The sequence below is a fragment of the Manis pentadactyla genome, chromosome 8 (assembly GCF_030020395.1).
Source record: "Manis pentadactyla isolate mManPen7 chromosome 8, mManPen7.hap1, whole genome shotgun sequence".
Taxonomy (NCBI): Eukaryota; Metazoa; Chordata; class Mammalia; order Pholidota; family Manidae; genus Manis; species Manis pentadactyla.
Genome location: NC_080026.1, coordinates 21,059,879 through 21,081,038, shown reverse-complemented (window position 1 = coordinate 21,081,038; position 21,160 = coordinate 21,059,879). Strand labels below are relative to the sequence as shown.

General features: G+C 33.8%; 1 long non-coding RNA gene across 1 annotated transcript in view; it reads right to left on the bottom strand.

The window, feature by feature from the left end:
• Positions 1–1,445: 1,445 nt before the first annotated feature.
• The window catches only part of LOC130684539 (uncharacterized), a 28,925-nt gene continuing 9,210 nt past the window's right edge, over positions 1,446–21,160 (bottom strand). Inside the window, exons 3-4 of the long non-coding RNA XR_008998823.1 lie at positions 13,213–13,315; positions 1,446–1,657 (exon numbers count right to left, since the gene is read on the bottom strand). This is a non-coding gene — a long non-coding RNA (uncharacterized LOC130684539). The remainder of the gene's footprint in view (positions 1,658–13,212; positions 13,316–21,160) is intronic.

Below are 21,160 nucleotides of genomic sequence, written 5' to 3'. Positions count from 1 at the left end.
TCCCCACTCCGTTCCTCTTCCTCCTGCCTGTGGGCTGGGGTGGGGAAATGGCTTGGGTCCCACTCAGTTGTGGTTCTGCCCCTCTACCCTTCTCTTTGTGGTCTTCTCATTTTCACCAGGTGTAGGGGGTCTGCCCTGCAGTCTTCAGGTTGTTTTCAGGTTTAGTTGTATTTGCTGTAGTTGCTTCTTTGGTGTGTGTGTGCGGGAAGAAGTTTCTGCTTTGTCTTACTATTCTGCTATCTTTTTCCCCCTCCTCTGTTTGTAATTTTTCACTTTTATGGAGGAGTGTAAGCCATCTGTATTTACTAACATGTGATATGCTTAGTTTTACTTTTGCCATCTGTTTTCTTTGTTTTTGTTTCATATTATATATATTTTTATATTTATATATAATATTTTATTGTCATTTCGTTTTCTGTTTTGCAATGTGAATTTTTTTCTTTGCTGGTTTTCCAGAAATTTTCAAAATAATGTTTTTAATTAACATGAATTTTAAGATAAATATTTCTCTGTCAAATTAACAAGTCTATAAGATGAATCTAGAATATCATTATTCTTCCTACACTTTAATTTCCCATAATTTTAATGTAATATAGACTTTTGGATAGATCATTATTATGTGCTACATTCTACAGCTTCTCTTTGAGCAGCAGTTTCTAGGATTTGGATCCAAAATTCCAACGATTTACTTGATTGTAAGTCATTTTCTTAGCCATTGTCAATGCTGACTGAAATTGTTTTATGCCATGACTTTTTCAAGATTGATGATCTTATTAAATTGGAATTTATTTTAATTTTCAGGGATGTTGTAAGCTTAGATTCTGTATGTTAAGTAAAAACATAGTGTTTGGCGCAGGAGTAATCCTTTAAGAAAAATAATAATAATTTCCTATTATTTTGGGGTTATGAAGGGATGTTTAAAATTAGTGAAATAGTAGTGATTTAAAAGCTATTAAGAGCATTATTTGTAATTCATCACATCAAAAATACAACTTCAGTAAGTTTTTCCCTAAAAATGGAGCATACAGTTCCCATATATTTGCATATGTAAAATATTTTTGTCATCTGAATATACAAAGTTGGTTAAGCATAATAGTTTTGCAGCATGTCTTTTTTACACTGCACATTTGTATCTTGAATTTGTTTCTGCCTATAGTTTTTCAAAGGAGGAATATGAGGCCGCCCAATTTTATGACCATCATGTTCTCTCTTCTTCAACCCTTTCCCCTCCTCCTTCTCCTCTTCCTTCCTCTCCTTCATTTTTACCCTGTCCCACCATCTGGTTGCTTATAGAATTTTTACCTTTACATAGTCTTGCTTTCATCTGGGTGTAAATATAGTTCTATTCATTGTACCCTGAATATGATGGCCCATTCTGGTTCTACCTGTATAGTGGTATATAAGTGCATTAACAAAACCACACCAAAATGTAGATACTTCAAACAATAAGAATTTAATAATTGTTCAGGTATCTACAGGGTCAACTGAGTAGGTCTGATGATAGAAGTTAGTGTAGCTGCTCTTCTTTAGAATCGCTCGTGTAATGGACAGTGCCTCTCGGGTTCACCAAGAGCTGGCCTCTGGTAGGATGATTTCTCTCTGCTGTACATCCTTCTGTAGGCTGGCCTGGGTTTGTTCACACGGTGGTGATAGAGTACTAGGAAAGAGAACAGAAGCGTGTAAGTCCTCAAGACTGGCACCTTGTCACTTTTGCAACATTCTGTTGGTCAAAGTAAATTACAGGGACACCTTAGATTCATGGGTGGGGAAATAGAATCCACCTATTGGCAAGAGGAGTTCCAAGGACATACATTTGAGGAAGATGGAGATTTGGAGACATTTTTACAAATAATCTACCACACCCAAGTAATTTTGTAAATTGGAAATTTTCTTCAATTTTTTCTTTGATTATAATTTCTTTTAAATTATCTCATTTGTTGTTGTTCCAAATTCAGAAACCATAACTGCTATCTTAAATCATTAACCTCTAGTCTCCATATGAGTCATCTAGGTTCTAGTCAATCCCTCACTTTTCTTTTTGTTCTGCCTGCTAGGAAAATATTTCAAAATTATTTCTGGTTACTGCTTAGATTATCTGGATGATAGTACTGTTCTTTATTGTATCCAAATAACTATTCAGATTTTTAAATTGCATTTCTTATGTCTTCCCTGACTAATTTATTTTTATCTCTTCCTATTTTATATCTTTCTCCTCACTTCTCTCATCAATTTACTTTTTTTAATTCTCCTGAGTCACAGGTCTTAAGTTTTAATTCAGCTGCCAATATGTAAAAATTAGATTTATTAGAAATTCTGAATTCGATCTTCTTTTGATAAAAGAGGTCTGGCAACATACATCTCAAAATCTGCTTATAACAACAGGCTGTGACTTCCCCTACAGATGGAACATTTCCTTTCCGGTTTGCTACAAACTCCACTACTTCCAGATACTAAGACTCTTGCACTTCTCTTTTATTATTATACTTGAATTTTTTTCTTATTCTGGTGTTAAATAGAAAATAAAATATTTCTGATGCCTCTTTTAGACACATATTTCCATTAAAAGGTAAGGGGGACAGAAGACACTGTGAGAGAGCTGCTTGTTTAAGAAAAATATTATGGGGTATGCTTTTTCTGTGGATTTGAAGGATATTCCTTCATACATCATATGCAAACAAAAACTGTGCTGAAAGAGTGTAACTTAAATTATCTCTATAAAATAAACTATAAAGACAATTAGATAGAAAGGCAAAAAATATAGCAAACTAAAAATGTAATAAAGTGAAAAAAAAGTTTAACTAAAAATGGTATTAATGTTTCACCATGTTGCAGAGTTTGCTTCTGGAATGTTTTGGCTGATAAAATTGCCCCCAAATGAAAAGCTTTTCACAATGCCATGTTTATTTAAAAAACTAAAGTCCATTGTAAGAATTAAGTGTTCCAAACAGGAACAAGCATTCACATTTGTAAATATAACTAAAACTCTATTGCTTAGAATGTTTAAGTTATTATTTAGAAATTATGGGAAAAGTTAAACAAGAAAATTTGATTCAGTTAGGGCATTTTCTTCTTTAGCTGGTGAAAACACAGGTAAAAAACGCCACTGAGTTAGCTACAGTCTTGATAAAAATTTTGATATGACCACAATTTTAGACATAAGGTTATGGTAAGCAAAATTTCATAAAAGGACTTATTTTTGTGTGTGTTAAAAAGTTTTATGTTGTCTTAGCAAATCAAAAAGCTTTTCTGTAACAAATATTCCTATGGCTGAAGTTGATATCAGACTTGTTAGAAAACATATACCTAAAGTTGCATACTTAATAGGAACCAGAAACTTCAATTATAAAATTGCCTTATTTATTGGCTTAGGTTTGTGCCAAAAAGTTGAAAACAGATTGCATGATGGACATAGTAATTAACATTGTAAACTGAATTCATTCCCGTAGCTTGCCTTGTCCTTGAACTGATACACAATATGGTAGATTGCTGTACTACATTGAAAGTGCATTGTAATGAGGTAGCAAAGGCATTTTTTAAAACCATTGGAAAAAAATTAATTTGTTCATGTTTTCCAAAGAAATTCCTGCTTCTGCTCTTCAATGGAAGAATAGACCAAAATTTCAGGTTTAAATAAAACCTAACAAAATTCCTTTGCATATTTCTATGCAAGGGAATTCATATTATTTACAAATGCTTATGGTTTGACTTTCTCCTTCATTTCTAATGAAAGTATGCTGTATTGGTTCCCCATGACTGCTGTAACTATCAAATAACCACAAACTCGGTGACTTATAACACAGAAATTTATTCTCTCACGGTTCTAGATGCCAGGATTCCAAAATCAGTTTTGCTGGGCTGAATCCAAGGTGTCAGCAGGACCATGTTCCCTCAGGAGGTTCCAGGCAAAGATCTTTTCCTGATCCTTTCCAGCTTCTCGTGGCTGCCGGCACTCTTCAATTTGTGGCTGCATCATTCCATTCCCTGCCTCCATGCTCACACTGCCTCCTCTTCTGTATGTTTAATTCCCTTCGGTCCTCTCTGCCCTAAGGACACTTATGATGGGTCACCCAAATAGTTCAAAATCATCTCCCCCTCTCAAGATCCTTACTGTCCTCGCAACTGCAAAGGTACTTTTTACAAATAAGGTAATATTTACAGGGGATTAAGACATGATACCTTCAGAGGCACCATTTAACCCACTGCATTTGTCCTTGGGAAATTCATTCAGCAAAGAAAAACCCAACCCATTTTCTTATGCTGAAATCAATTTCAAGAAATGAAAATAATGTGCTGAATTAAATTTCCAACATTCAGATGAAAATTGAATTTCAAAACCAGGTTCTCTGGTTACAGGCTTAATGAAAATGAGTTAAAATTGATTAGTTTTCTTTCTCAATCAACAATGATCATATGAATGAAGAAATAACTGGAAATGGCTGAACTGAAGGGCAAAGTAGTCCTGAAAACCACATCTGAAACTGTTGGAATACCAGATTTCTGAAGTAATTTTGGCAGTAGTTATCCTAAACGTAAAAAAGAACATTTCATAGATTCTTTCCATGCTCAAAGTATATACCTCTGGAACAGCTGTTTTATACTGAGAATAAGATTAAATATTTAGTTAACATTTTCAAGGATGTATTATTTACTGTGTATCATAATTTGATTATTAGATGTAAATGAATATATTGGTGCAGAAAAAAAGGGGAAGGTTTCCAGTTAAAAATCAAGATGACAATGAAGAAAAAAATTAATGATTAGAAATCTTTTCAATTTTTGTTGAAAATTCTTTAATTTGGAATGTAATCTAATAAAATGCATAGTTGAATTATCTTGCACACTTAATAGGATAGTTTAATTAAAGCATATGAAACTTATTATGGTATAGTAATTGATATTTTCACATATTCTGCCTTTTCTTACTTTTACATCATCTGCCTGAGCTCTATGTGCTTTTTAGTTTGCAATTTGGGGCTGGTATCTTCTTGTTTCTCCTAGAAGAGACAGATGGTTTTAGAAGACCTCTTCTGGTTCATAAGAATAATTTAGACGGTTTTTTCTCTTCCTCACTTTTGCTCTAGTCCTGTGTTAGGAAGGTAATGCTAGGTGCTGCATAAATCCCCATGCCTCAGTGGTTTAAGAAAACAAAAATGGACTTAAAAGTCACACAAACAAAATGGGTACTCCTGATTAGTGGGCAACCTCCTTACAAAGAGTGTGATTCAGGGCCCCAGTTTCATTTCAATTTTGGTTTTATTGTCTTCAAAATAGATTCCCACTTTGCTGCAGAATAGGAAAGAGCATGGAGGGTTGTATGTGGGAGACTTCCTAGGCCAGTCCTGAAAGAGGTGACCCTTGCTTTCCCTTATCTTACTGTTTAGAACTCAGTTGCATGACCACACTGAAATGCAAGGGAATTTCAGAAGTGTCAGCCAGCTGTCCTCCCAGGAAGAAGAAATGGATTGAGGAATAACCAGCACTTCCTCCACAATTCCTCTCCCTCACCTGAGAACAACTATAAAAAGGTAAGAGAACTAAAAATAAAAACATTCAATTTTCAGTGAAACATGAAAATGGCCAAACCCTAAATTATAAATTTTATCCTGTATTTGTTTGATCAGTGACACTTCAGAAACCAAAACTGGTAAGGATGTTAAGAATGCATGTATATTTTGATACATATTTTTAAGGTCTTGGTTTGGGCTACATACCTTCCTGAAAGGAGTTACAGTAACCAAAAGCATAGAATAGAATGAGAACATTTTGGGTCAAGAATGAGCATTAAAGAACAAGATGTTTCAGTAGAAACCCAATTGATTCTGCATGAGAGCACGGAAGGGGGAGCTGCAGGAGAAGCCTTATTGATAAACCGTTTTTATTGCCAACCCTGTCAACCTTAAGGAAGCCACAGGACATGAAACAAATATTTGTAAAAAGTAAGGAACATAAATAAAAGTACAAACATACATTGTAAGAAAAACAGAGGAGTTTCCTAAAGAAAAAGAAGGGTTCAAATAAATAGTTCTTATTATTCTCAAACAAATTATAGGCAATATGATTTCTTGTATTTGTTTTTAGGAATTAAAGATTATATTTTGGAGAACATCAAAACAATCTCTATGGAACATTTGCCTTAAAATATGTGTGTTTATTAACACCAACCTGAACAGGATCATACATTTTCATTCAAGTGTTCACATTATAAAGCAAGTAAAATGGACACTTCTGTTAATAGTCTCACTTCATCACTTTATCAAAAGCAGCTCCTTTTTTCTTTCTGTTTTGTTGAGATATAATTGACTTACAGCACTGTACAAGCTTAAGGTTTACAGCATAATGACTCGACTTACATATATTGTGAGATGATTATCACGATAAGTTTAGTGAACAGCCAGCGTCTCCCATAGATTAAAAAAATATTTTTTTCCTTGTGATGAGAACTCTTAGGATTTATTTACTCTCTTAGCAGCTTTCAAATATAACATACATGAGTGCTGTCACATTATACATGACCACCCCAGTACCTATTTGTCTTGTAATTGGAACATTTTACCACCTTCATCCAATTCCCCCAGCCCCCACTCCTCTGGTAACCACAAATCTCATCTCTTTTTCTATGAGATTGATTTTGATTTTGGTTTTGGTTTAGATTCCACATGTAAATGAGATCATATCTTATTTGTCTTTCTCTGTCAGACGTATTTCACTTAGCTTAATGTCCTCAAGGTCTATCCATGTTGTTGAAAATCGCAGAATTTCCTTCTTCAACTGAATAGTATTCCACTGTATACTTATACTACATTTTCTGATTGTTTTTGTAAGACAGAGCTTAAAGAGCAGGTTTAAAAAAGTCTGGGAAGAAATTATACAACAATAAAAATATATTTGATATGTGTTAGTTATATTAGCAAATATATTAGTTATTTACTGATATAAAGGGATTTTTTTGATCATGTAAACAATGTAAAGGACAGTAGCTACAGTATGATCTGTTCTGGGATTTTTATGTATACATATGTGTGTGTGTTGTGTGTCTGTGTGTATTTTTTGTCTGAGTGTATTTGCATAGATAGGCATTAAAGCTATTTGGAAGACTATCAAAATGTTGAGTGGTTCTCTCTGGGTGTTAAGGTTATAGGCAAATAGTATTTTTTCTCATGTGTTTTTCCCAATTATTTAAAATTAACATGAATTATTTGTGCAATTAAAATATTTTCTGAAAGAACAAATGTATCAACTTATATTCCTGGAGAGGCTGAGAAAAATATCTGTGGTATTTAAGAAGTGCTCAATTTCCTACCTTTTTTGTCTATAAAAAGTTACAAAGGTAAAGTGGGTAAGTTTACCTGGTTCCCTGGTGTGCTAAAATAATTAATGCTTTTATACAGGTTGGAGCAAAAAATTACATAACAAATAAACCTATCAGAACTCTCTACAGAGAATTTCCATTTTCTTTATACTTTTCGTAATAGGAAGTGCTTTTGCTGATATAAACAGGCAAGGAAATTTTCCCAGCTGTTCAGTGCCAACAATTTTATGGAATCTCATCAGGCCAACCCATTTGTTCTCCTTTTCATTTCTATTGCACTGTGATTTGCATTATTATTTACTAACTAGATTACAGTCTGCTGCTCTCTTCAACTATTTCCCAGCTTTTTTTCACGTGAGGATTTATTTTTTTTTTATCAAATGCTAGTAATTCATTTATTTGATTTCTGTGTGGGGGATGACTAGTTTACCTGGCAGTCTCAAAGCCATAATAAAATGTAATCTGTTTTACAAATGATTATAACAGCTGAGAAATAAGCCAAGGACAGGAAATCACCCTCTTCAACTAGGAATTTATTGTCCATTTAAGTCTTAGAAAAATCTTAACCCAAGGGGGCTGATTGCATTTTCTTTTATTTTAAATTTAGAGGCCTTAGAAGAGACATGCAAAGAGAAGTGTTTAGAGTATTGTATGAACATTTTCAGTTTAGAGAACTGGAATTTTCAAGACAATACTGCTGTAAGAAAACCTATAAAAATATAGACATGGAAATGGATATATTTTATTCAGAATTTATTAATTTTCCTTCAAAGGCTTTATTTGTGTATTTATTATTTAATAATTTATTTAAGGTGATATTATGTGGAGTCAGATAGGACCAACCGTTCCTCACATGTGACAAGAAGCAATAATATAGAAACGCATCAAAGAGATATGGGAAAGAACATTTTACTTCCATAAGATTGTTTTTCATAATGAAAAGTATTACTGGAATATGACATATATTTAAATATGAACATATATGCACATTTTCTCCCTTCTGATATTCCCTAAACTGGTAATGGACAAACTGTAGGCTAAACTTTTATTCCACCAAAGAAAATGGGGCTGTGTGCTGCTCTTCAAATCCCTCTCAACCCTACTTGGGCTCCAGTTCTTGCTGCCTCAATTATTTCTGCACCTGCTTTGACCAGCTTTGCACGGGTATAACCTGAGAAAACCTCTTTTGGTTCTACACAATGTGCCTGCCTATCATTTTTCGCCCCCAGGCTTCTCCAACACAGTGATGTGAAATGCCTGTGGGAATTCACTTGGCACTCAGGCATGTGCAATGGGATATTAATGCCCAGGGGTCACCTTTGACCAGTGGAGATGGAATCCAATGTATAAATGGGTTCCACTTTCTTCTCTCAAAGGGAGGTTCAGACTAATTCAATAATGCTCCTCAGAAGAACAGTGTTTGGCTCCTTAGAATGGTGTCCAGTCCAGTTGGCTTGCTGCCCCTTCCTTTTCATTCTCCTTTTCTCTTACTCTTGCCCCCTGAAATCACTTTTTAATTAATGTATACTTATATACACAAATTTGGCTCAGACTTTGTATTTGGAGAAACCCATGATAAAGCAGGTAATAAAGGCAGCCCTGGAAAGCTATCAGGGCGGGATTTTGGAACTGGCTATAGGACCTACGGCTGCTTATAAGTGAGGCAGGCATAACCTGAAGAGTTTCTCACATATTTGAAAACAATACTAAAAAATAACCTAATATTACTAATAAATTATATAGCTAAGGTACGTTTCTAATCTATCAACAGTAAAAATGTATCAACACTCCTAGAGAAAACATTGAATTAACTTTCTATGTTCTCTGTACAAGAGAGTACAGAATTGTTACATGAAGAAGCAAAGAGTTTCCTCCATTAAAAGTAAGATTTATAGTATTATAGTGGTGTAGTTGGGCATAAATATTATGTTTTATTTTCTAATATTCTGTGGTGCTATTTCAGAGATTGGAATGTGACCTGACTTGGTCTAATTTAAGTCTCAGATCTTATGATGATTTTGATAACTTATTTTTGCTGGATTCAAACCTGGAAGAATATTGCCCCAAGGACTATAAGCTATTGTCTTGCAAGCATATGGGGTTAGATAATAGAGCCAATACCAAACAGGTAGGTAATGCCTAAAAATTAAGAGATAAATTATTTGAACCCTAGAACAAGCCATATATGAAACCACTGTTCCATTACCTGAGGCAATAAATTCCTCCTTTTCTTAAATGAGTTAGAGTTGGGTTTTCCCTCACTCACAACAGAAAGCAAAGATACATAGAAATCACTTTCCTCTTGAATGCAATGGAAGACAGAACCTTTGGCTTTCTGATATGAAAGATTTATCTAGTTACTTCCAATGTTATTTCAAATACGGCCCATGTAATCCTGAATCAATCTTACTTATCTTCATTTCTTAGCTTTTTTGTCATTGACTTAGAGAAAACTTTTCTGATTTTATGTAGGTAATTTTCCCTGATTTGCATTCTCACAGCACCCTGTGTTTCCTTTTTCAGGTGATACATACATACATACATATATACACAGACAGAAAGACATAGATTCAACTTGTTTTTCAATGTCTTTCCCTTAAGACTTTAAGCTCCATGAGGGAGGCTTAGTGTCTACTTTTATTTTCAAAGTTAAATCCTCAGCACTGAGCCCAATGTCTAGTATAGGAAGCATATTACTTAACTGAGAAAATAGTGCCTGATGGGGTAAATGAGTGCTTGAACATATAAACATGAAAAGCCAAAAATCTTAGAATGCTCTCTAAAGTACACTACTACCTACACTTATGTATGAGTATATGTTTATATTCGTATTCATGTATATATGTGTACTTATATACATATGTACTTACATGTGTGTGTGTATATATATATATGTATGTGTGTGCATGCACACACAGAGAAACACATACACCTACAGGTTCAAGAATGTAGAGGGCAAATTTATATAGGGTTGAATCCTATGTAATAGCTATAGGGCTTAAGGTCCCTTCCAAACTCATTTAATCTCAGATAGAATTGTTAGTAGAACAGATGACAGAAAAAGGGGAATGTATGCTCTGAATGTAGTCAGCAAATATCTATTTTATTTAATGTTGTATTTCATTTCTACACAAATCACATAACAAAATATTTATACTACCTTGGTATAATTTGTTTGATGAGAATAACTAAACTTTTGGGACAAGAATAAGTCATTAAAGATCCTAGAGTAAAAGGATTGAGAATGAAATGTAAGTTATCTCCTGGTGATCACAGGATAGAGTTGCCATAGAAAAAGAGATTAACTACTTATAAAGGTGAACTGACATCCACATAGGGAAGTGGGAACCCACCGATTTCTACTGTAGCTGAATAAAATTCCTGTTTTTCATGAGAACTGTCTATCTCCCAAAAACATTCTATTATGATATAGCCATAGGAGTTAGGAAAAATTACCCTAAACTTGGAAATAATACAAGAGAGAGTACAGAATATTTTTTCAATGTCATACCAGGACATTTTGTTAAATGGCCTATGCTTGGATTATTTGATTCTCTTGGAGAATATAACTCTGAAGCTGCATGTTACTTGGATATTTTTCTTTTCATAGAAAAGATCACCCAAATATTATGGGCGTTTGTCCAGTTAGATCTGAACAACCTTTGCATCTTACCTAGATAACCAGTCTTCAGGTTTTAAATGTCTGTGTAACTAGTTTCTCCAGTGTTCTTTGAACGAGCTTTACCATACTACTGTTCACATAATCTGTGAGTTGACAATCAGTGATACAGCTTTTGTATAAAAGATTTGTCTTTAATTTTTTGAAAATTGTCCTTTGACAGAGTCTGTTATGCTCATTCCTGTATTTAGCAGTTTTGGAAAATATTTAAGCCATTAATAAATGTGTTTTGGAATTCTCTTTTCTTCCACTGATTACATGAGAAAGAGTTTGTTTTCATTTTTGTTTTTCAAATCACTAGGGCTACTTTTATTTTCTTTAGGATAAGTGGACTTTATAAACTGGCTCTTCCATGTAACAGAGCTTCTCTCTTCTCATTGAGACTGGTTAAATTTCAGCAGTAACGCCTACTCATCCCACCCTTACATAATTGAGTTTGACACATCGTAAGATCCTAATGGCCTTCAGGCATAAGCTGTAGATACTGGCAACTTCAAGAGTTTGGACATTCTCAGCCTTTCTTTCCGCCACTTTGGTAATCTTTTTGAAGTTTCTTAAGATCAGAAACCAGTAGGCAGCTCAAGGAAATGACTTAGTGAAGTGTTTGGAACCACTTATTTCTAGAAATTATGAAAGTGGTGTGAGATGTCACAGGAGCACCTACATGGGTGAACTGTTACTGAGGCGGGAGGCCCAAGGGGGTGGCATTAGCAGTGTCTTCTAAAGCCATCTTTTTGGCGCCTCTGTCCCTGTGAAGCCAGTACACCACCTGGCAGTTAGGCATGGTGCCATTTTAACAGATGGAACTGAGTATAGGAGGCTCTGGGACCATGTATTACTATCAACCATGGTGTTGGACAGGGTTTTCAGTAGAAATACCAAACAACTCCTTTTCACCTCATCTTTTAGTTCCTCAGTAAAAAGAGGTGATATTTCTTTTTTTAAGTGAGGAAAAGACAAGAAATGGTTTTCTCTTGGGAGTCTGGTTGCTATCAGCGTTATGAGTTAGTGCCAAATTTTGCACATGCTACGTTATTCACACAGCTTTAGCAAACTGACTTTTTAAATATTTCCCTTTGAAAATAGTTTATAACAGCCTAGTTTTTAACCTCACAATTTGGTACAAGTATGGAATCTTTTGGAAGAGGTTTAGAAACAAAACAGATTGAGTCACATTTTTCCCCTTTTGATGTCCTAGTAAGTATTTTAATTGAATTGGAAAAAAATATCAGTCACTGGGCACTTGGAACATTCTTACTGGGCACTTAATTTAGGCATAATGTCACCTTATGATTCAAAGGAGTAAATTACATAATTCTTGCCCTCAAGACACTTATCAGTTTGTTGAGATAAAACACATACCTAAAATGAAAGCATTTTTTTCTTTCCTTATGAGAGTAATTAATAATTGGAATACAGCATTTGGAAAACACACACGTGGAAGAAAAATAAAAATCATCCATAGTCTCATCATACAAAACCAATTCCTGATATATTTTGGGATATTCATCCCCAGTGCTTTTTTTTTATTTTTCTTTTTCAATGCATACTCTTTATTTGGTTCATGTACTTATGGTCACATTATATATCCAGCTTTTGATACTACTCTTTCTTAATAGGCTATATCATAATAATAAGTTAACATTATAATGTTATCACAAGTACTTTGTAAACATCATTTTAAAAGATATGTAATATATCAAGTGAATGCACAAGAGCTTACAATATGATTTCTCTCTTTTGGGGCCTTATAGTTGTTTCTAATTTTTTGCCAATAGAAATAAGATTTTAATAAACATCTTTGTAAATAAAGTTGTTTCTGCTTTTAGGGTTATATTCCTAATAAATACCTCTAGAAGTAAACTTTCTGGGTAAAAAGGAATAAATATTTATTAATGATTCTCCATACGTGTCAGTATATATTGCTTAATAGTTAGTACACATTTTGTTTCAGACATTATATGAGGCATTTGTATTCACAAATCTTTCCTCAACATTCATAACTACCATCCTGGATAGATATTTCAATTCCAATTTAATTGACAAAGCAACCAAGATACCCCTGGCTGTAGAGCCAGTCATGAGGACAAATTCAAGGAATAAAAAGTTTGCCTCCTAATCTAGTTCTGATTCCTTTAAATTGGAGACATTCAAAGAAGAGTGAATTTATTATTTACCTGCTTCAAAAGTCAGTAGCATAGTTTAACTACAGACAAATACTGACACGCAGCAGTTTTTGATGGTCCTCCTACTTGTGAAGACCGAGGTCTTCCTAAAGGTGACCCTCTATGGGATTTCCAAATCCTCTCCTCTGACCAGGGGTCATTCTGATGGAGGGAAGGAAGAATTATCTGTAGGAACAAGTAATTTGCATACTATTTGGAGAGTTTACTCTGATAAATCTATCTTTCCACCTGGTGGTTTTGAAACATAAACATATATACAGGTGGGAAATCTACCCTTTGTGATAAGAATTTTGAATATTTCAACTCAAGTCTGAGTTTATTTTCTATATTTCAGGTTTTTTTGGAAGTCACTTCTGAGGGATACATTTGATCTATCAGTTTCATTATTTGTGCTATATTAATGTATTTTATGTGTACATGATTCCTTTTCCCACCTCATTGTATGTTCCTTCAGTTAAGAACACAAATCTCCCTATATTGGAACCACTAAAAATTCCCTATCTGATGGCATGAATTATTTATGTGTTGTAAATTACCTTTCTCTAGACAGCAAGGCAGATAAAATGTTCCACTGAGTCTTCACTAAAGTGCTCAGATATCAAGGACAATTATTCTTGTCATGTTTGTACTCCTTAAAATAATCAACAGGATACAAAAATATTCAAAAATCAAGTATTTGTTATACTTCTTCACAGAAATATAACAGATATATGTATTTTTAGTAATTCATAATTTTCTACTTCATGGAATTTACACTGCCCTGGGACATCTCATAGCATAAGTCTGGTATTTTGATAACACTCAGAAGGCCAGCTGTCACGGGTTTGCTGCATTATTTTGTTTGGGGCCATTTTATGTATGTTTGTGATTTATTTCACAGACCAATCTGTCACAAAGTACTATTGGTGCTAGAATACTGGAACACCAAAACCCAACATGGTAAAAGATAATTTTTCAAATAAAATACGTATTTGGATCTTTTTTCAATTATAGAAATTACATGAACCAAGAAATATGTATGTATTAATGGATGAGAGATTCTATTGGAAATAAAATGAAATAAAAAAATTTCATTTCTTAAGTGGGATGAAGTTATGCCAGTCATGACTTTTTCATGAAGAAATAACCACACACTTTAATTTTTAATGCTCTGACAGTATAGCTCCCTATTGTTCTAATTTTTTTAATTAACCAAAAATATACTTTTGTAAGTAAGAAAGAAGATTTTTATCTATATCCTTGTAATTGAAAGTAAAATTTGGAATGTGGGTTTCATTATAAATGATTCAGGATAGTGAAAAAAATTTTAAGAAAGCACAGCAGGATCTCTTCAAGAAGAAATGAAGCAGCATAAATACCAATAAAAAAGGACACGCACACATGCATTCATATATACACACTAACAGTGTCACATTCATTCTAAGTCATACACCAAGTATTGAAGTGCAGAAGTCAAGGAAAAGCACATTTAGCACATTTTCTTTGTTACAATCCTCTCCTTTATTACCTTCATATATACCCAATATAAAGATTAAAATCACATTTATAAATGGTGCTGTTCTCTTCCATAGCCAATAGTGGGAATTCTGAGAATGTTCCTCAATGTTACTCCAGAAATCCTAGAGAAACTCTTGTACATGGGCATGCCACTGCATGAATGAGAATCCTCTCCGTTTATGACAGAAACACAAGCAAGCAAGCAATGTTTTTTTTTTAAATCCCAAACTGGAAACAACTGCAATATACATTTACAAAAAAAAGAGATAAATACAAATCATGGTATTTCAGTGAAAACTATAAAGCAGTGAAAAGGAATGAGCCACAGTTATCAATATAACATGGATAAATCTCAAAAGCTTATACTTGCATAACAAGCAAGTTATATAATAATAAACACAGTATGAATCTACTCATACAAACTTGCAAAATAGCAACACTAAATGAATGGCAAAATATAATTAAAAAATAAGAATGATTAACTCAAAGTCAAGATACTGGTTAGAGGAAATTCAGAGAATGCAATAGAAGAGTATCACACAGGGGGTTTCAAAAGTATATATCATTATTTTTTTCTAAAGTTCTGTTAGGACATATGAGTTCATTTTATCACTCATTAGTCATACATTTTCTAGGATTTCAGTAAATATATTTTCACAATAAGCAAATTTTAAAATTCTCAATTAAAATAAATTACAACAAATGGTCTAGTGTAATATATTATTTAGAAAAATAAATCATATAAAGGCATACGGGTCATGAGAAATTCTAGAATGCAGGACTTATATGCAAAGGAGTCAGGTTCTACTGATGCCATTGGCTATAAGAACTTCAGGCAGATCATTTAAACTTAGTAATATAAAATTTTCTAACTATAAACTAAGAACTCGCAGCTATTGCTCGATGGTAGAATTATCAGGTTCAAATGAGCTATTGAATGTAATGGGCCCATATGTATTTCAAATTCAGAGTTAAAAAAATGTAAATATGTAAAAGTTTAAGTTGTAGAATATGAATTATACAGTTAAATTCCATAATACTAGAAACAATATTTGTGAACTTTTAGACAAAGTTGCAAATGGAAGTCACAATATGCCATGAACTTTCCAGTGGTTACATTTATTTCTAAATTTTTCAAGTGTGAAATGCAAGTGAACCTCTGACTATTGATCAATAAGAAATGGCTTTTCCCCATTAAACTTCTACAATGTCAGTTATGAAACTGAGGGTAAAACAAATGTCCCAGAATTATAGCTAATCAATATTACCTAATGGCTGTTTTACTGAAAATCATTTTCATATGAACCACTTTTCTAAAGTATGGTTTAAAAATACCGATTTGTTGAATTGACACAATATTCCAATTGCTAATGACTTGTTTGGTAAGTGTTAATATTTTCCTCATATGGTTATATACATGAATATTGCAGCATTTTTAAAAGGAATGTTTAATTAATTGAAAATTAACATTAAATGTTTCTGAAAAAAAAGTGAATTAGGTCAATTTGGTGAATTTAGCTAATTGGCTATTTACTATATTGATACTTTGGAATTTCATTTTTGGTGAGTTAGCTTGCTTCTCTATGGCAGGGCTAGAATGAATTCATTATGTTTTATAGCAGGACTGAAAGACAGAAAAGAAACCAGTATGTGGGAAAGCGCAGTTATAAACAGAACATTTGGAAAGTTTAATTGGCTGGGTATTCAGCTAAACACAGGATTGGATTGTCAATTAGACTCACACAAATCAGAGGTTTTAGCCAGTATAAAGCTTTACTAATAATTTCAAGGATATAGATAATCATACCAGCTCTGTATGAAGCAGAAGAACAAAACACCTGATATGGTTTCTTCTTTCTGACATTGGGCATGCACATCTGGCTCAGAATAGGTGATGCAGTCTCTAAATGATGCTTGTGGGCTTATGGCTTATTCACACAGCAAAGAATGCATAAGTTATGTAACATCTCCATTCTATAGTCAGAGAGTTGATTCCTTTATATGATATTCTTTAGGGAACCATGCTTTAAAATCTGCAGTCCTGGATTGATTTACTACAGGTAATCTTTTGGCCAGGGATATTTTACAAAGGGCATTCTATATATTAGCTCTTTCCTTCCTAGCAAATCTCATTAGTCTAGTTACGTATAGGTCCATCTGCTTCAGGCCAGATCACTGGCTTTCTTTCTTTTAGACTAGGGGTATCCCACTGGGACAGGAGGAAGTGATTGTAGGCCAGCAGCTTGACTCCTTCCTCTCAGAAATTTGGATGAACTTAAAGATACATTATTATAAATTATGCAAAAGAAAAAGCAAACACAAAGGAAAATAAATATGGAAAATTAAGACATTTAGAAACTCAAGAAAGGTATGAGAAAGGCAATGAAGTCATATAGGAAGTAATATTTATGTAGTTATAAAAATGTAGACACATTTATGAATTGAACTTTTCATCATGATTATAGAAAAGAATTTAAATGTATAAGTTCATATGATATGATTTTAGAATTGAAACAGTAGGTGAGCTGAAAAGAATAGTGTAGATGATAAAATTTTATCTTATTAAATAAAGTCAAAAGCTATTCTCCATATTAATAGGACAAAGAATAAAGGAACTAGTATTTTAATTTACAAGGTTAACCGATTTTGAACTAAAATTAATGGTAAAAAAACTGAGAGGACTGATTGGTGGAAGAGAAAAGGAAAGGTGGTTTAAATAAGTCCACATAAATCAAAATAGTATGTCAAAAGACAAACTGAGGATATATACAAAATGCAGAGAATAATCTTCTTGATACACAAAGGGTATCTAAAAACCAATAAGAGAGAAAAGAATGCCAACTAGATAAAGATATGGGCAAAGAAGTGAACAGGTGCTTATCCAAAATGTTTTAAAATAAACAACTAAAAATGGCCCCTCAAAAGATATGATGCTTGATTTTATTCATTTCCAAAGACTCAAAAGGTAAGTTAGCAAAATAATGTTGCTTTAAACCTGACAGATTGGCAATGAAAAATTTAGTGATAGGCAATGTTGCAGAAGATCTTGGGAAATAAAACCTTTCCTAAATACTGGCAGGAATATAAACTTATGTACATTTTAAAATAAACTTTTTATTTTACACAGAAAAATTTTGAAGACAGTACAGAGTTTCTATACACTCTGTACTCATTTTCCCCTATTGTTAACTTACGTTGGTGTGATACATTTGTTACAATTAATTAACTAATATTAGTATGTTAAATCTATACTTCATTCAGATTTCCTTAGTTTTTTTTTTTTTTTTTTTTTTACCTTATATCCCTTTTCTGTCCCAGAATTTCATCCAACATACATTACATTTAGTCATCATGTCTCTTTAGGTTCCACTTGGATGTGACAGTTGCTCATATTTTCTTTGTTTTTGATGCTTTAAGAATTTTGAAGAAGACTAGGTAGATATTTTGTAGTGTCCCTCAAATAAAATTTGTCTGATATTTCTCTTACAATCAGACTGATATTAGGAGGAGGACCACAGAGGTAAAGTACCATTTCTAACACACCATAACAAGGGTACTAAGAATAAAACTTGTCACTGTTGATGTTGACCTGTCACATACTCTACAGTAAGACCACTCTTTTTCTCCCTATTTCCATATTATCCTCTTTAGAAAGAAGTCACTGTGTGCAAATACTTAAGTAGTTGGAAGTTATGTTCTACCTCCTTGATAGAAAATCTATAGACCATTTTCCAGAGGCTCCTTCTAATATCTGTGGCAATCCACAAATGAGACTTGTCATTTTTAGAGTTTTGAAAGCATTTGAAGATTGTTGGATGAATGACTTATGTGCAGATGAGTTTAGATAAGCCTGCCCCAATATCTGAGCAAAGAATTTAGTATAAAGTTCTTTATAGGAAAATGGATTTGGGAAATCTCCTTACACAAACATAAAAAAAATGCAATCGATTAAGCAAACTTGAGATCATATCAGTCAGTCATCTATTTGGCAAACTGTTCTGTTCATGTATTTTTAATGAAGGTTAAATGTACACTGATTTCTGCTTTTCAGATGAGCTCAACATGTTTAATTCTTGGTTTCCTATGCTGACTCTTCCACCCAGGCCAATTATAAGAAAAGACAGTGCGAGATAGGGTCTCAGAGGGAGTTAATGAGTCTCTTCTTTAAAAAGAACAACATTTCACTTAGTAGTAAACACTAAAATGGAATGACATCTCAGAAGTGTTCTAGTTGCAACCACAGCCCCTACTGATTTCTGGAAGTAACTAATACAGGTAGGGGAACTCAAATTATTCCCGCTAAAACCTACACACTGATTCTACTGCAGCATACTTTATGTTTTTCAGTACTCATAAAAAGTGGGACTTTGTAAGTGAAATGAAAGCCAAAATTTTAAAAATAATAAATAAATGCTGTTATATAGATAAGTAACAAATACTAAATTTGCTTTTTTCTTTTTTTTTTTTGCTACTAATTTTCATAGAAACTTAGCTTTTTCAGTTGTAGCAACTGCAGTAAAACAGATGACATGAAAATGTCACTGTTAGTGAATGATTAGAGAAATAAAGGAAACAATCCCATTCATAACTGCATCAAAAAGAATAAAACACCTAGGAACAAATCTAACCAAGGAAGTGAAAGATCTATACCCTGAAACTACAAGACACTCCTAAGAGAAATTAAAGAGGACACTAACAAATGGAAATTCATCTCATGCTCTTGGGTAGAAAGAATTAATATTGTCAAAATGGCCATCCTGCTTAAAGCAATCCACAGATTCAATGCAATCCCTATCAAAATTGAATTCTGACAGCATTCTTCAACAAACTGGGAGAAATAGTTCTAAAATTCATATGGAACCACAAAAGACCCCGAATAGCCAAAGCAATCCTGAGAAGGAAGAGTAAAGCAGGGAGGATCTCACTTTCCAACTTCAAGCTCTACTACAAAGCCATAGTAATCAAGACAATTTGGTACTGGCACAAGAACAGACCCACAGACCAGTGGAACAGAATAGAGACTCCAGATATTAACTCAACCATATACAGTCAATTAATATATAATAAAGGAGCCATGGATATACAATAGGGAAATGAAAGCCTCTTCAATAGCTGGTGTTGGCAAAAATGGACAGCTACATGTAAGAGAATGAAACTGGATTACTGTCTAACTCCATACACAAAAGTAAACTCAAAATGGATCAAAGACCTGAATGTAAGTCATTACACAATAAAACTCTGTAAGAAAACAGGCAAAACTCTCTTGAATATAAACATGAATGACTTCTTCATGAACATATCTCCACGGGAAAGTGAAACAAAACCAAAAATGAACAAGTGGGACTATATAAAACTAAAAAGCTTCTTTACAGCAAAGGACACTATCAGTAGAACAAAAAGGCATCTACAGTATGGGAGAATATATTCGTAAATGACATATCTGATAAGGGGTTGACATCCAAAATATATAAAGGGCTCACTCACCTCAACAAACAAAAAGGAAATAATCCAGTTAAAAAATGGGCAGAGGACCTGAACGGACACTTCTCCAAAGAAGAAATTCAGATGGCCAACAGGCACATGAAAAGATGCTCCACATCGCTAGTTATCAGAGAAATGCAAATTAAAACCACAATGAGATATCACCTCACACAAGTTAGGATGGCCACCAACCAAAAGACAAACAACAACAAATGTTGGTGAGGATGCGGAGAAAGGGGAACCCTCTTACGTTGCTGGTGGGAATGTAAATTAATTCAACCATTGTAGAAAGCAGTATGGAGGTTCCTCAAAAAACTAAACATAGAAATACCATTTGACCCAGGAATTCCACTCCTAGGAATTTGCCCTAAGAATGCAGGAGCCCAGTTTGAAAAAGACATACGTACTCCTATGTTTATTGCAGCATTATTTACAATAGCCAAGAAATGGAAGCAACCTAAGTGTCCATCAGTAGATGAATGGATAAAGAAGACGTGGTACATATACACAATGGAATATTATTCAGCCATAAGAGGAAAACAAATCCTACCATTTGCAACAACATGGATGGAGCTAGAGGGTATTATGCTCAGTGAAATAAGCCAGGTGGAGAAAGATAAGTATCAAATGATTTCACTCATCTGTGGAGTATAAGAACAAAGCAAAAACTGAAGGAACAAAACAGCAGCAGACTCACCAAACCCAAGAATGGACTAATGGTTACCAAAGGGAAAGGGACTGGGGAGGATGGGTGGGAAGGGTGGGAAGGGAGGGATAAGGGAAAAAAGGGGCATTACAATTAGCACACATAATGTGGGGGTTGGGGGACATGGGGAAGGCAGTATAGCACAGAGAAGACAAGTAGCAATTCTATAGCATCTTCCTATGCTGGTGGATAGTGACTATAATGGGGTATGTGGTGGGGACTTGATAATGGGGGAGAATCTAGTAACCACAGTGTTGCTCATGTAAGTGTACATTAATGGAACCAAAATAAAAAAATTTTTT